General features: G+C 41.8%; 1 long non-coding RNA gene across 1 annotated transcript in view; it reads right to left on the bottom strand.

Annotated features, from left to right (window-relative positions):
- The window catches only part of LOC111065209, a 72,550-nt gene that overhangs the window by 29,213 nt on the left and 21,920 nt on the right, over nucleotides 1-21,417 (bottom strand). The gene's annotated exons all lie outside the window — the stretch shown is intronic.

Consider the following 21,417-nt stretch of genomic DNA (forward strand, 5'->3'; position numbering starts at 1 on the left):
TGCCGAAAACAAAAACGACAAGAAAACCGCAAAGCTTTTGGCAGCCCTTGGCCATGGGAGCTTTGACCGCAGCAAAGAGGCGTGGCTGGCTTAAATAAACAGGCAGGAAAAACCCCAAACTAAAAAAAAAGTTAACCAAAAGCCACGCTCTCCGCTCTGGCCAGGTGTGTGGGGGGTGGGGGGACCAAGACCGAGGCGTGTGACTGTGACAACCTTTCAACACACAGAGAGAAAGAGTGGGGAGAGGGGGAGTGAGAGAAGGGGGAGAGTGTCGGATAAATCAACTAGTTTTTTTTTTCTTTCTAGATCCTTGGGAAAATACCTTTCCAATCGAATGATTCGTCGAGTGTTTACAATTTTTGATCCATAAATAAATCAAAGATCCTCCCACCCCCCCCCCCACACAGCCACCCCTACACCACCCCCACGCCACTTCTTGCCGCTAAGAAATTAACTGACTGCTGACCAGCAGAGCGAACATCCGTTTTGGGGTTGTCGCAGCTGCACCACTGCACCGCTGAGCCGTTCAACGTGCAACGTGTGGCAGTCACCAATTAGCGCACACACACACACACACACACACAGACATGTGGCAGATGGGGCCAAGAGGCTTTGCGCTTTAGCATTTGGCCTCAGGTTTTCGTTTGTTTTCCTCTCATGCGGCGCACGAATTAAATTTGCATGGCCGCAGAAATATTTCAATATAAAATGGCACAGGGGTGTGCAGTGCGGAGGGGTAGCTGCACCATGGGTAGGGCTTTAAATCCAAAAACATCGTATATAGTATGTATATATATATATGTATATGTATATATGTATATGTATGTATTTTTTAATCTTCACACACAGCGACGACGATTTCCATTAGCTTTTGCTCTGTCAGCGTACAAAACGTTGGGCGCCAGGGCAAAAAGCATTTCCGCTGGCACAGCGGCACACAGTTACACTATACACACACACACACACACACTAACACACACACAACACACACAGATATGCACACACTATTGCAAAAGTGAAAGGGGGAAGTTGGACAACGCTTAACCCTCATCAGGCTTTACACCTTTCGGCGTAGTTGGAAAATTCAAATTTAATAAAAAAAAAAATACAAAAACAACAACAAAAAAACACACACACACACACACAACACAAATTTTTGTTTTATATTCAAGCAACCCCTCCCATACCGCCATCCCGCCATCCCCTCCCCCGCACACACACACATTTTTCTAACCTGCCCCGCTGTTGTTTTTTCTATTTCCACGAGGGGTTGGGGTTGGGGCTGATGGGAGGTGTGCGGCATGTAGACCCGAAAAATGTCAGAGGCTTACACGCTTCCATGCAGTTAGCTTTTTGCCTGGGGGGCAGGACCGTGTGGGGGGCGTGGAGGGGTGTCCTTGTATGAGAAGCAGCTTATAATCAACATAACGGGCATAACAATGGCCATTAAAGTGCTATATACGTGTAAGTGTGTGTGTGTGTGTGTGTGTGTATAGAAAGGGGGTGGGGCAGGGGAGCAGAGGAGACAAACAGCTGACGGCCAACATCAACTCATTTTTTATGGCCCAACAGTTGAAGCAAAAAACAGAAAGCAGACAGCGAAACGGGAGCAGCTGTGCCGCACAGTCGGGCGGAGGCAAGCAACTTTGCGGGGGCAGGAGAGCAGGACTAAACTTGAAGATAGCACAGCAATTTTGGCAAGGGGCAGGGGCAAGGCCTGGGGGGACATTTCTTTGCTATACAAATAAAAAATTAAATAAATAAATTTAAGTTTTTTTTCCATTTAAAAGTTATTTGTTCTGCGAATGAATATCAAAACCAATGCAAGCTGCGACTTTTTACAAATTTTTAAGTTTTATATATTTTTAGTGTGTCACGGAAGGCCTTTGGCAGGGGCCTAAGGTGGCAGAGCAGCTGCAAATGAGGCAGGAGATTTGGCAGGAGATTCGGCAGGAGACACAGCAGGAGATTCGGCAGGAGATTAGGCAGGAGATTCAGCAGGAGATGTAGCAGTAGGCAAAGGAAGGATAGTAGCCAAGAGATGGTGGCACGAGGCAGGAGATGGCGACACGAGGCAGGACTCTGACTGTAACTGTAACTGTGTTTTGTTGTTGTTGCTATTGTCGGAGGCATAAATCTGTGCACAATGCGTCTGGCATTTGCTTGATGGCTCGGCTCCTTTTTGCCACTGTTTCTTCACGCTCTCTCTTTGTAGCTGTAGCTATAGCTCTGTGCCTGTGCCTGTCTCCGCCCCTGTCCTGTAGCTCTATATTTATCTGTGTGTGTCTGTGTGTGTTCCTCCCCCTGCAGGGCCCTGTATCCTGATGTGTTGGTGTCGCTGGTGCGTGTACAACTTTGACCACAATAAAATTTATTTGTATTATTTTTGCCGACGCTTTGGCCAACGTTTTTTTTTTTTTGTTCGTCGCTCAAGTGCGAAAGCAGCAACAACGAGAATAAAAATAAAAATAATAATAAAATATAAAAACGTATAACAAGCACAAGAAAAGAGACACAGATAGAACAGAGGGGTTAGGGGGGGAAACAGGCAGACAGACAGACAGACAGACGGAAAGTCATTTTCGGAGAGCCAGACAAAAACGAATTCCAAATGCACTTCAAACGAAACAATTCCCGGTAAATATATACAACAAAAATTTCATCAAATTGCGAATTAATGAATAAGCCAGAACAAAGATAGGGAGAGAGCGGGCAGATTCAGAGACAGTGAGAAAGAATTAAGAGACGGTCAGGAACAAAGGATAAAAACATAATATAAAAACAGAAACAAAAAAAAAAAACAAAAGGAATATCCATGGCACTGAGACGATACTTGGAGGACATAGCTCTGCTTTAGGCCCGCAATCGATGTACTTAAGTTAATTAAATCACAGGCCTATTACTGGGCGCACTTAAAATAAGGAGTTATAGATGGATAGTTTAGTTATAAATACAAATAGTTATGGCACAGAGTAAGGGGGGTATTTTTCTGCACTGAATTTGTAAGAAATAAAATTGTCAACAAAATTAATTCGCAACCCTCTTGAAAGTTCAATATTGGATGGCAGTACATAAAATAATATAATTATAATATAATATAATATAATATAATATAATATAATATAATATAATATAATATAATATAATATAATATAATATAATATAATATAATATAATATAATATAATATAATATAATATAATATAATATAATATAATATAATATAATATAATATAATATAATATAATATATACATAATATAACTAATATATCTAGCAAATTGAATTATTATTGTTATCCCATTGAATTTTCATAGAACATTAGAGACCGTAATTAATGATTATTTTTGTTTAAATCATTCACTTAAAATAGCCGCACAGAAGAATTAAATAGATCAAAAGACTGCTTAAGAATAATCTATGCCTAAGTTAAACATTATTCTTCAGTAATTTTTATTTTTTTGCTTAAAAATAATTATTATGGTTAAAAATTGTTAATCAAAATAATTATTATCAGCGAAGCATTACGCAAAATTTGTATTGGTTGCTGAAAATATACCCTTTAATGCCATAAGAACTTCCAGCGAACTTTTTGGGCATTTATAACCCAAGTTATAAAACTATGAGATCCAGCACAGAGATCCGATCCAGATCTCTTTGCCACTTTGAAGCACGATATGACGATCTCCAATCCATAATCTTCGGCATAAAAGAGAAAAAGATAATGAATTTGATCCTCTGGTAACGCTTCTTTAACGACCACAATCCGTTCCACTACTCTGCTCTGCTCTGCTCTCTCCACAACACTCTCTCTTTCGCTCTCTCTCTCTCTGTCTCTCTGCTGGGCCATATTTGGCGCTGCCTTTTGGCCATATCTCCCCTGCCGACTTCCCTGCCTCGTCTGTTGGCCCATATCCCCATGGCTTATTATATGGGCAGCCAACAAACCGTAACTCAGACACCGCTCTGAGACTCCGAGGTTGCCGCCTCCCTTTTGGGGTTTACTTTGCACGCAACATTTTTCACTGCTACCTCCCCTTTCCCAACCGCTGCTCTCCGCCGGTTCCCCCCTGGTGCGTGCGTGCGTGCGTGTGAGTGATGCCATTCCCTGCCGCCAGTCCAGTCCTGCTGTCCAGTCCAGTCTTTGTGGGGGGTTTGGGGCGCAGTCGTGCAGCGTCGAAGGCAGTGCGCGAACAGCGTGGAGAGTATGAGTGAGGTTGGTATTTGGTCAATGCGTCAGTTTTACGGCTCGTAATGCTTGTAATTGATTGTTAATGCCGCACTTAACCCAGACTTCCAGCTGCGACTGCGGGCCAAAAAGGACAATTGTCCTTGCGGTGGCAACGGCCACGGAGCTGCCGGGCTGCCCGGCTTCCCGACTCAGGGGGGCTATGAATGAATGTCCCTTCATCTCTCTCTCTATCTGTGTATTTCCCTGAACGTCTCTGCCTCTGGCTCTGAGCGCCCGTGTTGCGTGCCTTGGCTTATTTATTATTTAAATGCCGAATCCTACGTCCTGCCTCCCTGCCCTGCCCTGCCCTGCACCCCCAAAAATGTAGACTGCTGCTGTGTGCAATTCTGGAAATTCCTTTTTTAAAAAAAAAAAAAAAAAGAAAAAAAACACACACACAAATCAGTTAAAAATAACCCAATGAGTGGTAGCAGGGTGAAAGGGTGCAAGGGTGGGGGATACGACACAAACAAGGCCAAGGATCGTAAGGCTTATCGCCTGGTTGAAACCACACAGCTTCAGTGGCATGCCTCAGACTCAGACTCTGCCACTGCCACTGCCTCCGCCTCGAATGTCTGGCGCAAGAGCTGGAGCAGACTCCTCGAAACCGAAACCGAATCCGAATCAGAGCCCGTGCATCGACATGCCCTGCATATTTCATGCAGTGAGGCAGCCAGCGAGAGAGAGAGAGAGAGAGAGAAAGCCATGTGTGGCATCCACAAAAACGGAAACGTTAATGCCGGCAATATAATAAAGGATAATGCAGCAGGAATGGAGGAATGGAGCCCCCCCACACTGGCATTCCCTCGCTGTACTAAACAGGGTCCAGGGAACAGGCGAAACAGCCCAAGAAAAAGCAAAAGGAAAAAAAGAAAAAGAAAAACCTGGAAAATGACAATAAACAAAAACATGCAGCAGAAACAGCAGAAACAGCACAAACGAAAGGATGCACAAGGACCAAGGGTAAAGCCGAGACAATGGCACAGAAATGGCACAGAAATGGCCCGTGGAAATGGCAATTTGGAATGACTGAAATGCTCCTCTTGGCTTTGGCCCTTTCGCAATTTCTTTCGTTCGTTCTCTCGTTTTGAGTTTTCGTTTAAGCGTTTTCCCTTATTGAATTCGCAGCCTGGCAACACAATTTCTGTGTGGCATGCCACACAACAAATTATAGCAACAAAAATTGCAACAAACAAAAAAAGAACTGGGATTAGTCCTAGATAAATAGACTTTAAACGAGTAAGTCCGCCCACGGGCACAGCGCACATACGAGTACCGTGCCACATAATTGTACTATCAGTGATAAAGGGGGAGTTGTCTCAGCATTTAAATGCAAACTTTATACCAAAGAGAGGACAGGAAAGTGCTGGGAAAATGATAGGAAAATGTTTGGGCAATTTTCTCTAACGGAGGGACGACAAAAAAGGCAGCAAGTCGAAGCTTTAAAAATGTATATTCGCATATAGCTTCGAAACATATATATTTTAATTAAGAACAAAATCCGACATGAACCAAACTGCAGAATCTTAAAATTATTTATATTATAAATAATAAATAATAATTATAAATAATTATAGATTATCATATGCATTAGATTGCGGCTACACAACGCAATCCGGTTCATTGGTATAGCCAGAATGCAACAAACAATTGTCACTTTGACTCTGTGAACACATAGCAGCGAAAAACGCTTTTAATTGCAAGTCTTTTGCTCCACTTTTGCTCCACTTTTGCTACACTTTTGCTCCACTTTTGATCCACTTTCGATCCACTTTTGATCCACTTTTGATATAAATTTACATGCTGTATTTCAACTGGTTTTTAATCGCTGTACGTTTGTGCTTTCAATGAAGTTTTATATCACTTTTGATGGGTTTCATTTTGACATGTTCTATTATTCACATGGAATATATTCTGGTTGGTTTCTACTGCATTTCACAGAGTCTACAGGTTGCTAACTAAACCAGTATCAATTGCTGTAGCTTTCTTAGCATGCTTAATACAAGAAGCTGCTGGTTAATGCTCAAAACAAGTAAGGAAAATCGCTTACTCTTTATTTATTTTTTTCGTTTTTTAAACGCTACAATTAATTTATTTAATTCTCGGTAGGGGGGCTCTGAACTTAAAAGAATTTTTGTACACAGAAATTTGAACGCTCCTCCGAACATGGCCCCTGCCCCTCCTGCCTAGCAGTGCCTGTTATTTAGTGTAATTTCTGTCTTAGCATCAGAAACTAGTCCATTGGCAAGCATACACAAATAATTGTTGCCCGCTTGGATATGGATATGGAAGCAGAATAAATCTTTTCTATAACAGTCGCAAAGACCCTGGTGGCGACGCTGACAAATGCAAACATTATATAATATATATAATTATTATATATTATATTATAAATTATATATATTATTATTATTATTGTTCACAGGCAGCTAGACCAGACCCAGGTTTATATTAATTTTAATTGTACACTTTTTTTCTGCATAGAACTATAACTTAATTAAAGTATACTTTCTGACTAAGCACACATTTTCAAGAGTTCAAATAAATGTTTAATTATTTTAGCAGATATTCCAAAAAGTTGCTGAAACTTTTGGTACCAAAATTCAGACTAAAAAAATAGTGCTAGAGATTTGTTTAGAAACATTAATAGCAAATGGTTATGGCAACAATTATGAAAGCAATTAACAGATTCCCAGAGACAAAAGCACACAGAAAACGAGTCAAAGCGGTAATTCCAGACTAACAAAAAAAAAAAACGTAAATTTAAATTTAAATGGGGGAAACAATTTCCGAATATGAAAACGAAAACTAAATTGTTTGCAATAATTTAATTTGTTTTCTATGCACTAATATTAAAGACCAATAAAATACAGAATTTATTCTTGCATATAAATAATTAATTAATAATTTAAAGCAACGAATAAGCCTGAGTTTAATACGCTGGTTTCATGGTCACAAAAACAACAAAAAAGGAAGGGATTTCACCTAACAAAAAATAGACACACAAAATAGTTATGGACACGGCAGTGGAATGCCAGTGCCAGAAATGCTGCATAAACAGCATGGGGGCAGCATGTGAGCACGAAAATGCAACAATAAACAAACAATGCGAGTGAGTGAGTGTCTCGTTGCACTCGATTAAAATGTGTGTCAAAATGCTTTCGAATGTGCAAAAAAATATATGTTGTAACCTTTATAATGGAAGTGCTCTTCACACACAGGGGAGGGGAAGAGAATGCGAATGCGAATGCGAGTGCCAGTGCCCTTGTCGCCCACCTCTTTTTGGTTTTTAATCTTTTTAATTGTTTTGTAATGAAGACAGTTGCCCCCAACCCCCCTGCTGCCCTGCTGCCCTGCTGCCCTGCTGCTGCCTTATGCTATCAGATGACAATGGTTTTGGGCATCGAGGTAGAGGGGGTAGCGACACGACTCGTAACTGAAAGATAGATTTGTTTTAAAGTAACTAGGCAGCCGCCGCCAGTTGAGAGTCAGCCGCAGGGTGTGGGATCGGTGGGGTCACACACAATAATGGGTGGTTGGGTGGGTGGTTGGGTATGGTTGGGTGCTGCTGCCAGTCGTTGAAATGAAAATGAAGATGAAATAAAATGAAAAGCACAAAAAAAAAAAAGGAAGAAAAAAACAACTTGAAATTTTCTATGCTGTAAACGAAATTGAAAATGAACAAGCGAAGCGAACACGGACATGGACATGGCATAGGACAAGCAGCACAGCACAGCACCGACCCAAGTCCTAGATAAAGACTGCGGGTGCAGAGAGAGAGAGAGAGAGATGGACATGGACATGGACATGGTGCGGGTGGGGGGAGGTACATGTGGCCATGTGGGAGGCGTTGGCAAACAGCAGCCAGTGGCGGTAGTGCCAGCATATATATACATATATATATATGGGGTAAACTACGAGTGTCGAGACAAGTGTGGGTGCGGGTGTGGGTGGGAAGGTGACTCAATAGTTTGTTTTTGCTGCTCGCGTTCTGCGTCTTGTAATGAGCCCGAGCAGCCGAGCAGCAGCCAGAGACAGAGCGAGAGCCGCGCGGTACATCTGCTCCGATGAGCTGCTTCTTAACTAACCAAAATCCATGAGTTGGCCGCCAACAGTTGCCAAAGGCAAAGGCAAAAGCAAATTGCGCTGAAAAGCAATCAGCGCATAAGTGCAATACAAATACAAACAAGTTTATTGCATTTTTCCTGCGTTCTCGACGGTGTTTCCGGTCAGCAAAATGCTGCTAAAATTGCTGCTGCTGCTGCTGCTGCTGCTGCTGCTGCTGCTAAAGGACTCTCTGCTGGCGAATGTGGATGCCAGTTGCATAACGAAATGAGATGCTTGAATGGCGGATGGGAATGGCGTGTCCAAAGCAGCATAATATTTACTGCCAATACAGCCAATTCCATGATATATGCTGGCTGGCTGGCTGGCTTATTAGATGAGCGGTTAAAAAGAGAAAAAAAAGCGATTTCTAATTTGATTCGAACCACACAAAAGCAGTGAAATTTATGGGTAAATGTGGCACCCCTCCCCCTGGAGGCAGGAAGCATGACACAGTGTATGAGTAATATTTAAGGGGAGAAAATTCCACATTGATATCTGTTTTTGGGCACATAGATTGATGGATAAATAACAAGAGAAATAAACATGCGAATACGTATGGATAAATGTGTGTGTGTGTGTGTGTGTGTGCGGGATTTGTGTTCGTTTTGGTGTGGTTGGAAGGGCCCAAAATGTGGGTCAACTATTAGCCAAGATACAAATAGTATTTCGTACACATAGAATGTGGGTCAACGGCAAGTGTTTTTGTGCCTTCACTCTACCTTTAGCCATACGCATCAAAAGAAGCCACACAAATTGTGAAAATGTTTCTACGGGATTTTGTGAAGGGCAAATGTAACAATTCTATGATTTTATCTCTTCACAATAAATCGATAGATAATCGCCGTAAAAAGATACTTGAAGTTAGTTCCTTTTTACATTTTGCATTTTGCATCTATTTTGTTGCTCATTATTCTGGGGCCAGCTTGGAAGCGATATCTTTTGCCACAATAGAAAATAAGTTTCAAATATCCGAATTATTGCGCGTACTTTTTGCGCTGTTTCCTTTCCTTTCGATTTAAATTATTAATCAAGGTATTAACCCTCAGGGGGGAATTATCTACCGCCATCATATTGAGCAGAGAAATGCTATCGGGGCGTTGGCAGGTGCCCCAGACGGCGCCTGCCCGTTCCACGCCACCACAGCCATCCAGCCGTGTGTAACCCTAATCTCTGGCAATCACATTTCGGATTGCAGACAATGCAGGCAGAGAATACAAGACAGCGAGAGAGGGGAGTCATATTGGGCGGGAGGAGTAGTAGTGTGTGGGGCGGTCTATCTCATCATTGGAAGGCAATGGTTTGGTGGAGTTTGGCGCCGACACCTGCCATGAGTGATCACCGGAGCTGCAGGGCTCGCATTACCAGCAATGCCAGCCAGGACTTGGCAGGGGCAGGGGCAGGGGAATAGGCCCAAAACGGGACCCAGGCAGTTATTACCCATATGGTCGGCCATTTGAGTGTTGCTTGCCAGACTCCCGTAAGCCACTCGACAAAACATGCAACGAAATACGCTTGGATATACGAAACGAAACGAAACACATTTCCTTTTTGCTTCTTTTTTTTGTTTTATGGCATTTATAAGCGCGCCAAACAAAAGTCCTCCACCCCACCGCCGTCTCGTCTCGTCTCGTCACAGTGGCAACGTAATCACCCAGGGTAACAGACAGACACCCGAACATGTGGCATGTTTTGTTTTGTGTGGCCCCAAAAATAAAAAAAAAAAACAAAACAAAAATATCCAAATAAATTAAACTAGCGCTTCAGGGGCCGGGATAGAGCCTTGGACTTGACTTGAGTTTCGGCTTTTGGCTTTTGGCTTTTTCGGGGCATACAAAGTGAAAAGGGGAAATGGATGTAAGTAAGCTGCAAGGGGAACGGTAAAAAGTGGCATGCACATCGATATTAAATGTGGTTGGCTTTTTATTGAGGGTTTTGCTAAAGTGGTAAAGTTTCGAATTTTTTGCTGGCAACAAGTTACACGGCACTGTCACAATTATCCAGCAAATGTTGCTTAATATATTTCCATTATTTATTATTATTATAATTTATTTAAAGTTAAAGCTTTGGTAGATACTTCTTTGATGGAAAAAAAAGTCCTAAGAGCATAGAGAATAGAATAAGTGAATTTTTAGCCAGCCAATAAATCGGTGAATATTCGCAGAAATTTCACATAAAAACTAAAAACGTTGCTAAGTGTGCAATATATATTCATATATTTATTTCTATACGCCAACAGATTTAGCAATATTCTTGTATTTTTTTAAATTTTTAGTTTTGTAGTTTTTATGTGAAATTTCTGCGAATATTCCCTGGTATTATTGGCTACATAAAAAAAAAAAACAAATGAAAGATATTTGATAAATCTGAAAGTTTCGTATGAGATATTCAACAAGTTCTGGGCAGAGTTTCGATCAGATTGCATGCAAATAGAAACCCTTTCCAAACGGGTATCTTCAGAGTTCTCAATAAAAAAAAACTTTCACAGTTATAACTCAGGGGCACGAATTTCGGTGTAAAACTATTCCCATTTACTAGTGCTAGTAGCCGCACCATGCGGCAGTGCAAGTGGGGGTTGGGTGGGGGGGTAAACCATAAGTTCTCCTCACTTTTGGGCCTGTCTCAATTGTGGGTTTTGGGTTTGGGTGGCAGATCCAATAAAATGTGCGAAAAAGCGTTGATGCCGCGCGGCCCGCGATTGCCATTTATTTTTATTGCCGCACTTACCTGCTACTTAGCACCTCTTGCTCTCTCTCTCTCCGTTCGTGAGCTTCAAACTGCGGCACGGAATACGGGGCACGGTACACGGTACACGTGGGCGTGGCACGCTCAATTCTCAGCGTCACAGAAAAAAAAAAGTTTCGTTTCGTTTTTGCGTTATTCGAGTTTGAGTTTTGACTTTTTCGCCTGTGTGTGCGAGAGTGTGCGAGAATGGAAATGGATGTAGAAATGGAAGGTGGAATCTTGAGTGTGCGACTGGCACTTTAATCAGCAAGTGCCACCAGCTGCTGTTGCTGTTGCTGATAAAAGCAGCATCCTGCTAACAGGAGAGCACCTAAGGACTAAAGCCAATGGATTCAATGTGGCTGAGCAGGTGTCTGGCGTAGACTGTTGCTCCTGCTGCTGCTGCTGCTGCTGCGGCAAACGAAAGAATTCGCTGTCAAACACCTCCCGAGGGCCATAAAGTCTCGCATATTTATAAGCCTCCCCTACCGCCTACCGCCTACCGTCTACCGCCTACTGCCCCACTCGATTTGTATCTAGGCTGCTGCTGCTTTTATGGCCAGTCAAATGTATCGATATGTGTGTGTGTGTGTGTGTGTATCCTAACCCAAAAATCGAAAAGCCCCTTTATCCCTTATCTGTGTGTACTTTCATCCTATTTGCACATCATACAAACCCCCACCACCCCGCCAAAAAAAAAAAATGTGCAGAGCTGTGTCTATGTGCCACATCTTTCCAACTTGCAACCTTTCGTCGTTGCCCTGGCCCCCATCTGATTCGTCAGCTGCGTCGCATTTATTTCGCATTTTGCGTTTTTATTGCGCAAAAATTGAAGGGCAAACGGGAGACTTTATTGCCGACTGGATTTTTGGCATAAACAGAATTTATGCATATACAATATACACACGAACAACAACAACAATAACAAAAGGAAAGAAAATGCCAACAAAAAATGGCAAAAAAGAGAAATGCCTAAAAGACGTGACAAACTCTTTGGAGACACACCACAGGGGCAGTGGCAGTGGCGGACAGACAGAACGAGAACAGAATGGTCTCTGTGTTCCAATCCCAAAGAAAAGTGGGCGAGAAGAGTGGAAGACGGGAAGAGTGAAGAGAGAGAGCGAGCGCTGAAGAAAGTTTTTAATTTGCTTAGACACGACCAAAAGTCTGCAGAGCTCTGCAGCAGCTACTCCTGGGAGCTTCCTCTACTCCAACTCAAAAACTCAAGCCCGAAACGAAATGAAACGAAACCTTCGGTAGCTTAAACCAGATTAAATTATCGCATTTTTCTTTATATATTTCTGTATTTTTTTCATGCTACTTTCTGGTGACTACTGCTGCTGGCTGCTGGCTACTGGCCTGCTGCTGCTGCTCCTTCTACTGCTGCTTCTACTGCTGCTGCTTCTACTGCTGCTGCTTCTGCTCCTTCTACTGCTATCGTTGATTCGATTTTTGCTAACCCAAAAATAAAAAAAAAACGTAAGCAACAACAACAAAAATCTTTGGGCAAGCGAAGAGCAAAAGTTCGAATAAATTGAGTGAAAGTTCGCATTTGCCTCAAACATTTCTGGCTTTTGCCTTAGATAATTTCGGTGTGGGACAGAACTTGGCAAAAAAAAATTGTAAAATTTGCCTGCCGCATTTTCGTGCCGCTCAGGTGTGGATGATTTTTTTGTTGTGATAAAAGTTTAAGCGCTTCAAAAAATTGTAGAACATTAAACTCGAGTCATAAATGTGCTGCCTACTTTTGGGGAGCTTCAACAAAATTATTTGCTTCCCAGAGTTTTAATTGACAAATTGTTGGGTTGGTGTTCCGCCGACGCAACAGTGAGTGCAACACACACACAGACACACACACACACACACACTGCCACTTCTACACACTCGGCGGGGGAGGGTGGGAGGATTTCACTTATGGTGTGTATGTTTTGTTGGAATTATTGTTGGGGCAGGCCCATAACAGTATGCTACACACTTTGCTACACGCTGCAGTCACTTGTCATTTCTCACTCTCACTTCTCACTTTTGTTTTCATCAAACAAATTGTTCGAATTGTTGTTGTTATTTTTTTAGTTGTTGTTGTTGTTGTAAGGCATTAGTCCCAAAAAAAAAACAAACAAACAAACAAATGAGCACTTCAAAAAAAAAGAGCAACAATCGCCGGTACCCAATACAAAAAAAAATACAAAAAATATATGCACGCGTTTACGGATTTGGGGTTCAGGTCGGATCAGAGGCGGTCAAGTGCCGCCAAGCAAACGTCGCGTTAACGCGACGACAACAAACGCGGCTAGCACGTAAAGACGTAAAGACGAGACACCGAATGAATGCGAAATGCGAAATGCAACGCGTCAACGTGTAGAAGAATTGCGCGTGTAACGCGTTTGATGCGCTGGCTGGCTAAAGGCCGAATAAGTGGCACACTCTGATGTTGGCTCTGGTCGAGTCGAGTCGAGTCCCCCCCCCGATCCAATCCAATTGTGTTGAATCGTGTCGGAGTCGAGTCGAGCGTCGAGCGACGAGCGTAGAGCTTCGAGGAGTCAAGTAAAGGAGGAGTTCGCTTTGTCCGTGGGCCAAACCGCTGTGTTCGATATCCTAAACGAAACTGAAATGTCTCGGTGCCGAACGCCGTCGCTGTGCCACACACAAAACTCGGCCAATGATTCGTCTGCTGTCTGTGTCGAGTCTTTCGTTCCACATGCAACACACACACACAGGCACTCAAACAAGCGAAACAGCCCACACAGACACACAGCGCACCTTTGGGCAGGTCGCATGTTGTCGAAGTCCTCGGCCATATCGTCGTCGTCGTCGTTGTCGTTGTCGGCTCTGACGCCTGCCGAACATCGAGCATCGTGTGGGTGTCCTGGCTAGTGCGCAGGCGTGAACTTGGCATCGCTGTGGATCGCATCTGTGGATGCCATTTGCACAGGAGATGAGCAGAGCGTTTAAATAGAATCCAACAAATTGTAGTTAATGGTTTTATGAAGCTAATAAATGAAAGTTTAAATTTGTGCCACGAAGATTTGGCTATGGGAATACAAAAAAATAAATCCCTTCAGTAGCAGCGAATTTATTTATTTATTTGTGAATGTTGGAAAAGAAAAAGGCAAAGCATTTTTCATGCCTATGTACAGGATATACAAATTCATTGGGAGTTATTAGTAATCATTCACATATACCTCCTAAATACTCGCTTAAGAATGATATTCTCACTTTTACTACAACATACATATGTATGTAAGTACGCATAGGAATTATCAAGGGAAAGCTCTGATACTCGCAGATATTCTGCAATGTTAATAGTCTGTAATATTAATTCGTAAATATAAGGCAATCTTTTCATTTAGAAATGTCATGAGTATTGATGGAAAATTTGTTTTATTTATTATTTTTATCTTTTATTTATCTTCTTTGAGGCATTATAAATAGTTCAAATAGGATAATAGGTTCTTCAATATATATAATAATATATATTAATATATTATATGAATTATATTATATTAATATTAATATATATAATATATATCCAATATTCATACGCAGTTTTATACATTTAATATATATTTATTTATTATCTATTATTTATTTATACATTAAATTATTTTAAAAATGTATTTATAAATTTTAAAAATATAAAAATAAATAAAATAAAATAAAAAATGAAGAAAAATATTAAAACATTCTAAAAAAAATGTCCATAAAGTTTTTCTAAAAATTCTAGAATTTGTATTCCATGCATTCGCCTAAAATCAGCCACACCATCCACATGGGCATTCCATACACAAGCAAATCTGCTCATCACTGGCCGTGTCGCTGTGGATCGCATTGGCTTCGGGCAGCGCGAGTGGCGCCTCCGAGGGACAGTCGTGGCCGACAGGCTCGCTGCGTTGCAACTTGCAGCAGACGACTGTGTGGCACGACCCTGCGACTGCTTCCTTCGGACTGTTGCTACGATGCTTCTCTGCTGCTGTTGCTGCTGCTGCGAGATGCTCCTCCTGTGTTGCTGCTGCTGCTGCGTGGCGTCTCCGTTGCTTCTATGCCGCTGCCACTGCCGCCGGACAAGTTCAAGGGAATTTCGTGCGACTCGCGGCAACGGCAACGGCGTCGCCAACAAATAAATTACACACGGACACGCACTCACACACGTGGCAGGCGGGTGGTGGGGGCAGAGGGTGGGTGCACGGGGGGGAGGACACGCACTCGCGGAGACAGCAAATGCATGCAAATTAAGATGGCAGCCGCAGTGCTGCTGCTGCTGCTGCTGCTGCTTCTCGGCATTCCTTCGAACTCGGCCAGTGTGTCAGCAGCAGCCCCATCCCCAGCCCCAACCCCAAACCCCTCTCTCCTTCCCTCTCTCCTTCCCTCTTCTTTCACTGTGCATATGTGGCCTCTCTTTCTGTTTTGCTGCGCATTGCACTTTGCTGACTTTTTGCCTTTAGCTTTTTTTTTTGTTTTTTTTTTTGCCTGCGACTTGCACTCTGATTCGAATTCCTTTGGTGGTGTTGCTGGGAAATCTCTTATGGCTGCTGCTCCACCTGAACGCTTTTGCCAGCGTCCTAAGCCCTTTGCACTCAGTTCGCTTGCTTTGCGCATCGTCGAGCAGCATCAAGTTGATTTTCGGCCACCGCACCGCACACCCCACCCCCAAAACATCTCTTCTCCATCTGAAAGTTGTCATTAAAAAATTGCACTCAACAAAAAAGAGACAGAGAGAGAGAGAGAGAGAGAGTGCAACTCTGTTGCATGCATCAGCCAGTGCGGATACAAAAGTGCAACAATATCAGAGATGGCAGAGAGTAGCGCCAACTGCAGGTGCAAACAACTTTTACGCCTTTATGCCCAGCGACTCTTTCCACTCAGTATGTACCCCAGCGGATGCCCTCACCGTAGATGGAAAGACATCTCTATATTTGTCTATAGATTTAAAAAATGCGACTTTACAGATTTATTTAACGCTTCTGCATTCGACCAACCCAATGGGATTGACAATCAAGGGAGCAACAGCTTGCCAAGCGCACATTTCAGGCAGAACTGCAAGCAAACCGATGGGCGCTGCTGCATGGTGCGTGCTATTATTTTAGTAATCAACTTTTAGCGCTTTCCAATGAAAGATCAGCCCCACTGAAACCCCATTCAAAGACAGATAAAAGGCATGTAACTGAAAGATGTAAAGAGGTGAAAGCTGCATGAGAAAATCCTTGAGTTTCGCCAAACACAAAAAGGATATATGATGACAAGCCCGCCTATACCCGTTTACTTATTGACGCCGCCCCAGGGACAGGCCGCAAGCATTAAGGTATCAAATGAAAATTGCCTGAACTATGCTGATTATGTTGTACATATGAATATTTCATCGGTTGTTCCAGTTTCCAGTTTCCAAGTTGCAGCCAAAAATCGTTGCACTCGCCTCAGGCGAAAATCTCTGTGGATATGCCCCCAAGCCCCGAACCGAAGCGGACCATTAAAGTCTCTCGCATACACATCAAGAGCAATCTGTTAAATGTCTCTTCTATCTGCTCGTTCCATCCATACCATCAAGTGTATGCCCGATGCAAAAGAGAAGCGGCTCTGCTCTGCTCTGCTGTGCTGTGCTGGCTGCCTTCCTACATTTCGCTGCCGTTGTTCGTCTTGGCTTTTGTGAATGCTGCTGCTGCCTTGCTGCCTTGCTGCCACCGTTGCACCGTCTTTCTGGCATTGTTCTGGCCGCCTCCATTGTTTTAATGCAACAGCCACGAAATGCAACTACGACAACGACAACCAGAATGGGGCAACGATGGGTATAGGGATAGGGATGGGTATGGGGATGACGACGTTGTAGCATTGTCAGTGCCGATGGTTACCTGGACGCCTGGGTGCCTGGGTGCCCGGGACGCCTGGGTGTCCCCTTACGCTGCGTCTGGCAATGTCTTCGTTTAGTTTTTGGGGGTTCATCGTGTTCGGCAGAACTGGAGGAGTACGAGCATATGCGACAAATAGAAGAGCATGTACCGCAAACAATACGTGAATTATTATTAATTAATTTACTATGCACAAATTATTTTTAGTGTAATTTATTTTTATTATTTTTATTTATTATTTATTTTATTTATTTATTATTTTATTTTAATCTTTATTTATTATTTTATTATTTATTTATTTTATTATGTAATAAATTGAATTTAATTTAATATTTATTAAAATTTTAACTTAATATAATTTTATAAATGCTTCTATATTTTTAATTTCCTTTTTTTAATTTTTTATATTTTTATTAGTTTTAAAATCAATTTATTTAATAATAGTACTATTTTTTTTACTGTTTTCTCGAGAATTCTTTTATTTTAATTAAATGGTTTAAAGGAATTGCAAATTTTTTAAGCCAAATCTGTTGATTAAGGGGTGTCCTTTTTATCGCTTAAAATATTCTAAATAAATTCTGAATGCGTTGTTGTAGCTGCCAAAAGACGTGGCTCGACGTGGCTGCTTTTCCAACTTAAGTGAAATAAAATACAATTTATTTGTATATTGTTTTGCTGTTGACAATTGTGCAGCGACTGACTGCTTCGAGCGTGCTGAGGGGTGGTGCTGCTGCTGCTGGGGTTGTGGGTGTGGGTGTAAGCAGTAGTTGAAGCTGTAGGAGTGTATGTGGCATGTGCCTCATTAGTGCTACATTTTGGGGTGGCTGTGGGGGGGTGCTATAGTGCATCCATTGTCTCTTGGATTGCCTCTCCCAAGTGGCAACTGGACGACACGACGTGACGATGCGCACATTTAATTGCGTTTCGTTCGGGTTTTGATTAAACAGAAACGCAATGCAATGCAATGGCAGGCAGGCAGACAGGCAGGCAGGCAGGCACTGGCTCAAAAGTAGGCCAAGAATTCCTGCACCGTGCATTGTCCATGCAACACAAAATCCAACCCAAAGCAAGGGGCTCTATAATTATCACAAATTATCACGAAAGACATGCTCACTCCAAAAAAAAAAAAAACAAATGGGGGAGAAAATAACAATTGCCAGCGATTGTTAGGGTAACAAAATAAATGTTAATTAAAGTTTAAATCGAAGCAATTAATTGAAACAATTTCTTCAAGTTTAAATACAATTTTTTTTTAAAGGGCAACATTTCTGTAAAACAGTACAAAGAATACAGTTAATAAATGCATCAATTAAATATGTACAAAATAAAGTGCATTTAAACCTTTTGCCATACATATATGTACATATGTAAATGTAATTTAATAATTAATTAATTTCCTTTTTAAAAGCAAAAAACTATTCATGAAAGTATTCCAAGTGCCATGTACCTGCAAATTAATTGTATAAATGATGGATTTATATATTTATTAACCATAATGGTTCTGTTCTGTTCGTTTGGGAATTCAATAGGCAGGCAAAAATTCATGGCACATTTCTTTTTTTTTGTTTTGGCTTGCACATGGCAGAGGCAGAGGTCGTCTTTAAGGGCTTTTGTCTTCAGAGATTATTTTTGGTAAATATGCCAAAAATAGAAGCCATTGTGCCGACATACCTAGACCCTCAGGTTGAGTCGTAAATTTTCGTACAGAGTTTTTTTTTCTTCCGATTTCTAGTCGGCTTAAATCATCTGCATTGTGCACGGAGGGGGCTGTGTGCAGCACTCCTATATACTCCGAATAATGAATTGTCCAGCATTAGCTGCAATTACACAACCTGCCAATCGACAGATCGGCCAATCGAAAATACACACAACACAAAAGATGGAGCATACAGCTTGGCAGCTCTGTGTGTGTGTGTGTGTGTGTGTGAGTGAGTGATTCAATCATTTGCTGCAGATGACGTTGCAAATGCAAAAGTCCCGAAATGAATTTTAATTTTCCAGAGTTTTGCAGCACACAGAAATGCAATTACTGGCCTCCTCCACTCGACGAACAACAACAAATCCAAGCCAAGTGCAGGAGCACCCTGTGTAGAGAAGGACCCCCACCCACCGACCCAAACAAAAGAAGCTACGAAACAAAAGGAGCCTTTTGGCAGGTGGGTCGTTCCTGTTGTTAATTAAGCCTAAAGACGAGACCAGCTCTTAACTCGAATATGAAGTGCAGTCCAGCACAAAAGCAGATTTCGATTACAATTATTATCCATCATTTTTGGGGGGGTGGTGGTGGGGTGTGGGGGGCGAATATGCATATTGCATAAAGCCGCAATTACAACTATTACAGAGTCCATCATCTATCATCAGTGTGGCATCAATGTAATTCCCACTTGTCTACTCTCCTGTGGCTGCTCCTGCTGGCTGCTGCTGCTGGCTGCACTTTTGCTTATTACTCGTATAAAATAATCAGAATTCAACAAATTCTCTCATTGTTAGTGCCGCTCCTGCCAGTCATTATTATTATTATTATGTGCCAAAAGCAGCAGCCAGGCAGCCAGGCAGCCAGGCAGCCAGCCACCCAGGCAGTTCACGTTTAAATCCATTGAACGCATGTCGACGACCACACGGCGTATACGCGATGCCCAAATGCCACACCTATCCCGGCAGCCAGTGTTTGAATGCATCTCTAATGCGTTATGCAAAACTGTCCATTGTGGCCATACCCGGTGCTGTTCGTGCCCGCGTGCATTGTTGCCCCTGCTGTTGCTGCTGTTGCTGCCACAAAGCAGGGACATCAGGTACACACGCACGCATGTGGGAATTTGTGAGCAAACAAAGAAAATTTGGTCGTTGAATGAACGTCGCGGGTAACAGAGAAACTGACTGCCAAAGCGACAATTATTATACACTCGAAACTGTCTGTCTGCAGTCTTCATATCAAAACACACACGGGGAACAGAGTTCCCTCGGGGGGATCTGTCATGCCTCAACGTCTCGTTCAGCTTTTGGAAGCAATAGCAATGCCTAACCAGCGCGGTATACTCACGGAAGCATTTGCTAGCTGTAGGATCAAATCTACTCGTAGCAGAATCCACCTTCTAGCAGCAGGACCCTCTCTGCCAAATGTATAGCGTATGGCTGGGCTGGCTGGCTGCTGGCAAATAGAAATAAAAATGCCATTGCATACACACAGGCGCCGGCCACAGACGCCGCCAACGTCCTGGCATTTAACTGCCAACGGATGTTATGGCCGAGTGAGTGACAGGAGGCGTGGCCCACGGGGGCAACAAAAAGAACGGCAGACCAGACCAGGCCAGACCAGGCCATACCAGAGAGCAGACGCAGCGACGCGGCGCTGAGTGGGTGTGTTGCCGAGAGCCTAGTTTCATTTTTAATTTATTGATGATTTTATCAACGGCCAATAACAAACCACAAAAGCATGGAGGAGCAGCAGGGGGCAACAGCAGCGGCAGCAAGGGGGGGCAGCAACAACAGCAACAACAACAATGCCAAACAAACAACGCAGCCAAAATGCTAAACGAAACAGCAACAATCATGCAAAAGGCAATAACACAAATCAGCCAAACACACAACTTATAGGTGCAAGGGGTATATTATATTCGTATCGGTTTTGGGCAAATGGAGCATACAAAAACAGGGCATATACTATTCGGCATAGAAAACAGGCTCACTGGACTTTTGCTGATGTCGGTATTGCAATTTCCATCGATCTGACACAGAGATCTTTAAGATTTTAAGCGCCAAAGTTATTTCAATTAGTTTACTCTAAAAACTTTTTTAAAAATAATTATTAAAATTAAAAAATTATTAAAATAAAAAATTATTTTATATAAATTAAATTCCAATTCAAAAATGTTAATTAAAATAAAAAGATATATATAAAATTTTAAATTAAATAACCCCGTAAGAAGTTATTACTTTGTATTATTGGATTAGGTGAATTAGTTAAAAAAAAACTATTTTAAAAATAATTATTTAAAATAAAAAATTATTTTTTAAAATATAAATTATATTCCAATTCAAAAATATATATGTAAAATTGTAAATAAAATATTTTTTTTATTTTTAATCTATAGAGCTAAAAATCGGCACAATTTGTAAATAAAAAAATTCTCTAACGAAAGATCTCTCATCTAAATAAATTTTTAAATATTCAATCCATTAAAAAAGTATATAATATCATATATACATATATAAATAAATTTAATTAAATTAACTAAAAGCCATGCCGCTACCCCCGCTACTCTCTGCTCTACAAATGTGTACTTATAAAGCTTCCACTTAAATCGCCTGCTACTTTAATTGCCACCGAAAAAGGTATTCCCGTGGTCGATATATTGGTAAATCTCTTTTTTCCGCTTTATCGTATTTTTTGTTGTTGTATGCAGTTTTTTTTTTTTATTTGTGTGGTCCACAAACGTTTTTGAGAAATTTGCGTTGATTTGTAAAGCGCGTCAGGTGCGGAAATGACGCCATTTTCGGTGTATATGTCCATAGGGAGTGGA

The sequence above is a fragment of the Drosophila obscura genome, unplaced genomic scaffold, assembly GCF_018151105.1.
Source record: "Drosophila obscura isolate BZ-5 IFL unplaced genomic scaffold, ASM1815110v1 contig_73, whole genome shotgun sequence".
Taxonomy (NCBI): Eukaryota; Metazoa; Arthropoda; class Insecta; order Diptera; family Drosophilidae; genus Drosophila; species Drosophila obscura.